Here is a 9,545-nt window from a genome sequence, read left to right on the forward strand (position 1 = left end):
TCGAAGTTCATCCACATAACCTCTGTAGAATCTCACACGTATTTTATCTGGTCCACATGTAATTTCATTGTTGAGCTAATTTAGTTGATTTTCCGTTCCACGAGTACTTATCTCAGTATCTGTCACTTATGTGGCCGTCTGCTGATTGAAAGACGATAACATTTTATGATCTTCCGCTGTGAAACAGTTTCAGAAGACTTAAGTTTTTCGGCCCTCTGTTGTCATACTAACTTTACAAAGGACCAAAATAGCTTAGGATTGTTAGTCTCATTAGGTGGCAAATTTTTACTTCCGACTTCATATAACGTCTCACACTGCTCTATTCATGCTTATTTTCCTTCTTCCATGACGACATAACGTTAACGCACCTCCTCTCCCAGCCATCACCTCTCGTTTTTTCCCCCATCACGTGATGCCACTTCTGTACGATGGCTTAGCCACTTAATTGCCTCCATAAAGCTGTCGTGTTCTTTCATTGCAGTTAGAGAATTCTGTAAGTAAGGTGTTTCCATCTGCTTGGTGTAGTCCTCATTCTTCGAGTCCAGTTATGTTTATTTAAACAACGTCAGGCCTGTTAGGTTGTCTTTCCATACCAGAATACGTCCCATTATTTTCAAGGTAAATTCCATTTTTTTTGTCCACTGATTTCGCAGTTGCACTGTTTTTTGCGTATATGTAGTTACACTCTTTATCTGATGTAGAGTACTACGTGTAGAACTCCAATGGCTAAAGTTGTGTCTCATAATTTATTCGAATGTCACCTTCCGTCAAGTGTTTGCTGTTCATCCTTACTGGCCCACAAAACAGGCGTCGTAGTGGAGAAGCAGATAGGCCCTATGTTTTAATTTAGAACCTCTGAAGTAAGGAATCCTGCGTGAACAGTTTCGAAATAGTTTTGTACTTACTCCAAATTTTCGAGGCGGGCTGTTGAATGTTTCCTTTGCGCGTCGATATGCGTATACTACATTCGATCTCATGCTATTTTTCACACATTATTATGTTTAATATTTTCTAACTATTCTTACGTTATCCTGAGACATAAATATTACGCCATAGTTGATAATCGCCCTGACTAAGTGCCACTAGACAGTTTTATCTGATAACTGACATTTAAATTCAAGCTAAATGAGTTTGTTTACTGGAACATTTTATAAATAACTGTAAGCTCTTTTATGCGATTGTAAAGTCGCATGTTACGCGGCTGTTGGATAGGAATATACATCAACACAAGTTGCACGGTTTTGATATTTAGACTTCTTTCTACTCTGACACATTACCGTCTAATCCTAGAGAGCAGAAATGATTTATAGTTCCATTCCATCCGATCTCCTGTCTGAAAATGGTTCGGTTCTTTGCTGAATGTGTCAGATCGCTGCTAGTGTAGTAGCGAACATGTCAGGCACAGTTCTGTATTAACGTATGTGCCACTGAAGCGTGTAAAAGGATCACAACAAATAGATAACCACAACAGTTGGATTTTAACGGATCAGCAGTATTTTCACACAGAAGATGTACTATTACTACTCTGACTGCAGCAGTGATATGCTTCGTGAGTAGCACACTAATTATGTACGAGCAGCCATAACAGGAAATCGTCCTATTGTCTTGTAGAGATGAATAACTTTGGGTGCGTTTTAGAATGCGAGAACGAATCATTGTGAAATTGGCGATACTGGAAATAAAATCCCATAACCATTTACGAGTTCATGAGTTAAGAAAAACTTGAGGTAATCTCAGTAAAAGTGAAGAAGAATTACGGAGAATTATAGGACGTGTTGAATGGAGTGAATAATCTAATGACTACAGAATACGGATTGAGAGTAATCTGAAGAAAGACGAAAGTAATGAGCAATACCAGAAAAGAGATTAGCGACATTTAACTTCAAAATTACGGACCACACAGTAGAAGAAGTTAAGGGAGTCTTCTACCTTGAAGTAAAATAACAGCTGGTGGATAAATTAAGTAGAAAATAGCAGACTAGCACAAGCGAAGAAGGCATTCCTGATCAAGAGATGTCTACCAGTAATAAACATCGGCTAGTGTCTCGAGTTCTTCGGCCGACTTTTGTTAGACAGTTTTTCTAACATTTCAACAGCATGAATGGCTCTACCCATTGTTCAAATGGTTCTGAGCACAATGGGACATAACATCTGAGGTCATTAGTACTCTAGAAGTTAGAACTACTTAAACCTAACTAACCTAACGATATCACACACATCCATGCCACAGGCAGGATTCGAACGTGCGACCGTAGCGGTCGCGCGGTTCCAGACTGAAGCGCCTACAACCGCTCGGTCACACTGGTCGGCCCCATTGTTCCTCAGAATTCTTTCTAGGTATTGCATCTCGCATCTAAGATGAAGCGGTTCACGTTTTCGTCTTGCTCGCATTACGAGCGTATTAATGGGTACCCCATCAGTTACGTAAGAAGGGTCACATGATCAAAAACTTAGCAAAGTGATACATCGGGGAAGGTAAACTTGGGTACAGCATTTCTGCGGTACAGCCCCAGAGTGACGGACTTCTTCGGCCGTATATTGAGCAAAGACGATGTAAGGACTATTTATAAACCAAAAAAAATCAAAGTGTGTTTCATGTCGGCAAAGAATGAAAGGGATACATTTGCAACGTCGGGAATATACCGCACACCCTGTGCATGCCGAAAAGTCTTTGTCGACATGACTGGACGATGAGTTAGCACCAGGATAGGATCACCAAACATGAGCAATATTGCAGGTTGGGACAGGTGGAGAAATCGACCGTGCTGGTGCACACGCTGTGTGAGACCGACCACACAGTGAAATTCGACGACACGGAAGGTCTTTCTGTTGAGAGGAACTATCACACCGGCTTGTTCAGGGAAGCTATAGAAGTACACATGCGTGACAACAGCTTCACTAAGAAAGAAGTAAGCTTCAGTGTGAACAGATCCTGGTTTCCTGTGCTGCAGCGTTAATAGCTCCGGAACAGCCCTCGGACGTTGGTGTGCCAGGTGAGGTCCTGTCCACCACAATGGAGGATAAATCTTTGACAATACAACCACGCGTACTGGCGAAACGACAGAAGAACCGTCAAATAAACGTTGGCCGAAGAACCTGAGACAGAATCCAACAGGCAGTTTGTCAAGAAGCTGTCACGAAAGTCGTAAGACTTCTGTATTAAACATCTGCCATAATTTGAGAAAGTCGTATCTGAGAATATCCATTTGCGCACAGCAGTGTAAGGTAGGGAATCTAGGACTTCGGGAAAACGGTAAAAGAAGAGAATGGAATCGTTTGAGATGTATGCCATTGAAGGGTCTTGAAAATTAGTGAGGTAATTAGAGATGGAGTAGAATTTCAGCCGGGGAAAAAAGGGTCGAGAAAGTAAACGGCAGTGGTGAATTACAAGGTACGAACCCATTATTTGTTTGAAATGATTTCCGGAAATAAAGCAATATAGATCCCCACTCTTCACGAATTTGAATTTTGCGCCCAGACACACAAGTTACAGTGTTCGTGTTTGCGTACGCAATAACAGTTCTGAACCAGCTTTATAGTGCTAAATGCTTGTTACATAGTCGTCTACCTGGAGGAGTCAAAAATTACATTTTGGCTACTCCGAAATCCCTGCCACAGGGATACACTTTTTGTGGACCTTCCAGTGTAAATGGTTATTACAAACCGTAAGCCCGGTGGTAAATGTATGTTATATAGCACTACAGGCTACAAAAATGTTGTTCGGTCACAGTGAGCAGGCGTGTACTGTATGGGGGAATGACCAAGTGCTACGCAGTGTACAGTGTTGTTACTACTAGTAAGCTTTCCACAAATCTCGTATATTATCCTATGTTTTTCACCTGTTTTTAAAGCTACAGTTACCACACAGTACTTAGTATGAACTGAACTGAAATTGGTCAGTCGTCTTCTTTAGGAAACGGCAATGTTTAATTTATCTTGAATAAGATCTATACATGTACTCTGTAAATCTACTGATGAACGTTGTTAGGTAACTAATATTCCTGTTACGATTTTCAGGTTATTTGTGTGCTATCTCTGACGAAAATTCACGAGAATACACCATGCTGCAACCAGAATCGAAGGTAAGTGAGAACCTCAATTCGTTGAATCGAGTTACATGTTTGCCTGATGTTTAGTATATGTGTATCGGCTTTACAGAATTAAACGTTGTTGTGTGAAATGGGACTGACTTGCCACGATGTGTTTACATAAACTAACAGCATTCATTAGTGTGTTATTACTTAGTACGTAGTAAGAGAAAGGATTTACGGTCGTTTTAAACTGAGTTTGCTTTTATACTCTACTACGTCAGTAGTTTCTTCTGTAAAGGTGTTCTCTATTTTCTAAGTGCGACGTTAAGTCTATGATATACCTATTTTTCGAATTTTTATAATTCCCGTCCATTTACAAGTTTACATTTGTTGATTTTAAAGTTCTAAACTAATGTAAATACGCTAACATGAAAATTTTAAGATTGTTTTTACGACAGGAATTATTACTGATGATAAATGCCTACCAAATTTATCGTAGCTTATCAATAACATTTTCGAATAATTATCTGGCACTGGAAACTTCCACGGTCTGCGTTTACTGCTAAATGTGCTCACTGTGCAAGTCTGTGTCATGTTTTCTTAGTGTTAACGTAAGTATGTCAAATGGTGTCCGCTACACTGTTGCTCACGTGCCTTGTAAACAAAAGCACTGAAAGTAATTAGAGAAATAATGAACCATTTTTGTAGGCAGTGCGAAGTCTCGTGCATGAAGAGGAATTTACATTCTTGACCATGATGCACCTTCAGTATGGTCATAATTACTCTTGTCATCTCGAGGATCGTCTCGCTCGTAGAACTGGCTGGCAGTTCGTCCTTTTCCTTGGTGATGTAGGTAAGAACCCTGTGAAAAACACAAATACGACCCCCAAGGGAAACACGGGTTTTTAATGGCTTTATAGTCGATCCTTTATCTAAACTGGGGCAGGCGAATATATCCTACTTGCACCTCCACATTTGCCAGGGCATTTGACGTTGTGTGGCGGAGGTTACCTTGGATATCACTCTCGTGTCCAGAATGAGATTTTCACTCTGCAGCGGAGTGTGCACTGATATGAAACTTTCTGGCAGATTAAAACGGTATGCCGGACTGAGACTAGAAATCGGGACCTTTGCCTTTCGCGGGCAAGTGCTCTACCATCTGAGCTACCCAAGCACGGCTCACACCCACTCCTCACAGCTTTACTTCCGCCACTACCTCGCCTCCTACTTTCCAAACTTCCTTGCAGAACTGGCGGAAATAAAGATGAGAGGACCGGACGTGAGTCGTGCTTGGGTAGCTCAGATGGTAGAGCACTTGCCCCCGAAAGGCAAAGGTCCCGAGTTCAAGTCTCGGTCCGGCAAACAGTTTTAATCTGCTAGGAAGTTTAACTCTCGTGTCCATTTTTCTTATTCTATCCGCCCGGGAGTATCATTCTACAAGCCTCCAAAGAAGCTCTCGTATGTCTGATTTGTCCATCCTGGTAATGTCGTCAGATAGGAAGACGAATGAAGAAGTATTTGAGTAATGGAGAAGAGGAACCAATTTATTGATAATAACTGAAGAGAGAGATTTATTATGACACTCACGCTGGTGCATTTCTGCAATAGAAGAGAAGCAGTAGAAAGTCCAGGACGAGGTAGTGCAAGGGCAGAAGTTTGATGTCAGAAGACGCCTATATTCGTGGCTGAAACGATTAATTAAGTGGAGATTGACATCTTGCTGACTTCAGCCATAGGGGTGAAGAGAGGAACCAGACGAAAATCATCACTTCGTGAAATGTATGTGGGAGGAAGATATACTGTATGTTACCTTGCTATTCTTGGATCGTACACTCACAGAAATTTATAGCAAGTCCGTGTGAAATGCAGAGCACGCTACGTGTTCGAAAAGTCTAATCGAAGCCGCAATGAAATCTTCTGCTCTTCAGTCGATTTCCTTTCGTTTCTGTACTAACTCTATATCGTGCGAATTCCTCACTGAAGATCGCTAGTCAAGAATTGTTGGCAAGAGGTTTCTGTGATCTACTTCTTTATAGAGGTAAAAACAAGTATCCTTAGAATTCTTCCAGTGACTCTCACTCAGGTGGCAGCTTTTCCTACTCCTAGTTTCAAGTGGTCACCCCACTTCAGGTTCTTCCAGACGTACACTACTCGATATTTTACTATTCTTCGGCAACCGCATAATGAAACAGTAAAGGATACTTACGCCCGTTCACGTGCAAGTATAAATTTTATTTGTGAATAATATCACGTGCTAGTTGTTATATCGTCCATATCTGATCAGTGTTTCAATGTACAGACCGATTTTAGAATAACATGAAGGAAGGGCGCTAGCGAATGCCACAAGCAGTTTCTGACATTTTCTACTGTTTTCGTTGTTATGAGTCACTACGTTGTGCATTTTTTATTCAGCGCTTGTAAATACTATGAGTTCTACATATTTAAGTGCTGTGTAATACCTTATTGCAATTTGGATGATTCTGATAGTTCTACAGTCACAGAGGGCACTTAAGCCGTGTGTCGTCAGTCCTGCATTGTCTTATACCTTGAAACGGACCTGCTTCTCTCAAGCAACACGTGATGCTTGCAAATGAACTGAATTAATGTAGTGTCTTAAAAATTTCCTGTGTCTTGAAGACGGAAAGTTGTGTCAGTTGCCAGTAACTTCTGTTTCAAAAGGGTTTTAAGGTGAAATACGTAGTTTTTTCATAAGGCTTCTTCACTTACTGATATATTTGAGTGTATCAGAGTAAGGGCGTAACACAAAGGTGGTTAAATACCGCACTGACAAAATTTTCTCTATTGCAACACTTTTCAATTCGAACAGAATATTTGCCCTTTCGTACATGTCCATCTTGTACATTGGAACAGTTTTTCACGTTTGGAAGAGCCTTACTTGTCCAGGAATAAGTTTTGTAACTTCGAAAAAAGACACCAACGCCCACAAAGTGAATGCTATTGTTTCAAAACAAACAAATAAATAAATTGCATTAAACTTATATTACAGGACCAGGTAGAGGCGAACCTGTGGTAACTTTGTAAGGTCGTGGGTTATTTTCCTAGATATTGGATAACTGTAAGCATGAAAGTGGCTTCCGTATGAGTTAGGTGCCATCATCTAGGCGTATTAATTTTTGGATTTAATCAGTGAACACATCGGACAGAGCTGCTCGAGACGGCTGTTCGTGGAATCTGTATTTCTTCCTTCAGAGAATATATTCAGTTCCCTGAAACAGCCAACGTACGCAAGCATAAAATTAGTTCCATATATCAGTCACACATTCAAAACATGGATGCAGGCCTCCAGTTAAACACATCAGTTCAACAACACTTTTTTGAAACCAGTAATGACTTACGTTTTCCAAACGGTTGGAGTGGTTCATTGATCTAGTGAGCAAGTAATGATAGCTGCTAGACGGGAAGTAGTGTCTTTCTTAAAACCTACACAGAATCGCACTTTCCTGTCTTGGGAAGCGATCGATGACTGGTTAGGTGGGCCCCTCAACAGTATCCTGTCTAGTGTATAAGTTTTAGATTTAATTTTTTCTATGCATTTCGGTGTCTCTGCCTCCCTAAAAGTTTCATCCTGTACATTCCCCATTTGTTATTTTCCGATTTCATAAAAGAAATCCCATTATTTTGAAGACAACTTATTTATGTCTCTTTAACTTTCCGCTAATTAAGTAACAGAAAGACAAGTTTTCTGCACATCTTGTTACGCACGAGCTTTCATTTAGTGCTCTGTCGGCCCATGGTCTACAGATAGATTACCAAAGGTATTCTCCTGAAAGCTTGTCAGTATGAATGAATATGTATACACTTTAGATATTACGGGACATTTTCAAGCAATCTGCGACCAAAACCACGAGTTACAGCTATTAGACAGCTGGTGGTTGCACACTAGCATTCTAGTTAAAAAATGTTTAGAAGACTGGTAGATGTTGTTAGGTGGCAGAAAGTAGAAGTAAATATCCTACCTCACAGCAACTGAGAGGACCTTCAGAAACGGAGGCGTTACAGAGTAAATCAACATGTGGCCTATTTCCTGTTACAGCATTTGCCGAGGGGCCCTGTTCTGGAAGGGCCGAGAAGCTCGTTGGGGTTTATCAGTAGCTTTATATGGCCACTACGCGGCTCATTACTGGAGGAAAAAAAGTGTAATATGTTTATTTCAATTAAATTTAATAAATACTGCAATAAACCAGTATGGGCTTTTTGTTTTACTACCGGAAGACAACATTTGTAATGGATTCGTGAGACTGCATTTCGACAAGGTGATTTATTAGAATAGAACACCAGTTAGGGCTGGAAACGTATGGGGAAGGTATACGGCCGGGGCCTGTTTGGGGGAACCACCCCAGAATTCGCTACAACTTAGTTAAGGAAAATGAAAGAGGGTGGCCGGACGTTGGTTTGAACGTCGGGCGGCCTTATCGGCGCGGGGTCAAAGGTCAACTGGCCAGTGTGCTGACGACCCTCCTTGCATCAAGTTGAAAATTACAGTCCAGTTCATTAACGACTGTCTCATCTCAGTCGGTATATTGTCTTACCTCACAGGAGTGCATGATGGTGACGTCTTCCAGTTTTGCACTTTAAGATCGATCGTCAGTACTTTTAGTCCCAGCAGGCCTGAATCTCTAAGCAAACGTCAGAAACCTGACGTAAACTTGATTTTTTTCTGCTACTTAGCTGATTTCTTGAAAAAAAAAGAAAAAAAGAGAGAAAATTGAAGTTATGGCCTAGGACTGATATTTTGGAAATTGTGGTACAGCGATAAGGTTTGCTAATTCTCTTTGCCTGATGCCAACAATTCTTCTCTACGAACTTATTTCACTTATGTGTTGCTCATTAACAATGTGGAAACCTTCAGCTGGAAGCCATTCAGGGGGTCTGTGTTTCCACAACATCAAATGCAGAATTCTAGTGGCTGCCATTTGCGCAAGCACAGTCTGGCGTCGTATTTTGTTCTACATGATAAGGGGACGGGTGGAATTTTATGTTGGTTCACAGACTACTCCTTCCGAATAGCGCCACGTGAGGGGGTTGCCGAACCCAACGTCCCAACTTTATAGACAGAGCTTCTTTATGTCTCATGTCTCATATGTTTCCAGATTATGGCACGCAATGATTAAGCTCAGGTTTGAATTTAGGACACTAACTGAAAGCTGTCAAGGTATTTACGCTGGTACTTTTCTTCACCCTTCCTGGCACATAATGGCGAGAAGAACATTCTGTTTAACATGCTTTTAACAGAATCTGCCGGGATGAGCATAGCTACGGAAGCATGCTTCGGTAACTGGACTTGGAGGCGGAGATAGTTCGAAATAAAAGTTTGCTTTTCCTTATTTGAGACTCCCCTGGCAATGACTTCATGTTGTCTTGCTAAGCGCCCCGCGTGACACTATTTATCCGGAACACTGCTTTAACAAGCACTGCTGACTGCCATTTTTCTTGTCCTGTGCAGAGGCTTAGTGTTGAGTACTGTATCCGCGAATGCAAAGAGTATGTTTCCCG

The 9,545-nt window shown here is 41.1% G+C and overlaps 1 non-coding gene across 1 annotated transcript; it reads left to right on the top strand.

Moving 5' to 3' along the window:
* Window positions 1-5,318: 5,318 nt before the first annotated feature.
* Window positions 5,319-5,393, top strand: Trnas-cga (transfer RNA serine (anticodon CGA)). The gene has a single exon. It is a non-coding gene; the product is annotated as a tRNA-Ser (tRNA).
* Window positions 5,394-9,545: the final 4,152 nt, after the last annotated feature.

The sequence above is a fragment of the Schistocerca cancellata genome, unplaced genomic scaffold, assembly GCF_023864275.1.
Source record: "Schistocerca cancellata isolate TAMUIC-IGC-003103 unplaced genomic scaffold, iqSchCanc2.1 HiC_scaffold_1096, whole genome shotgun sequence".
NCBI lineage: Eukaryota > Metazoa > Arthropoda > Insecta > Orthoptera > Acrididae > Schistocerca > Schistocerca cancellata.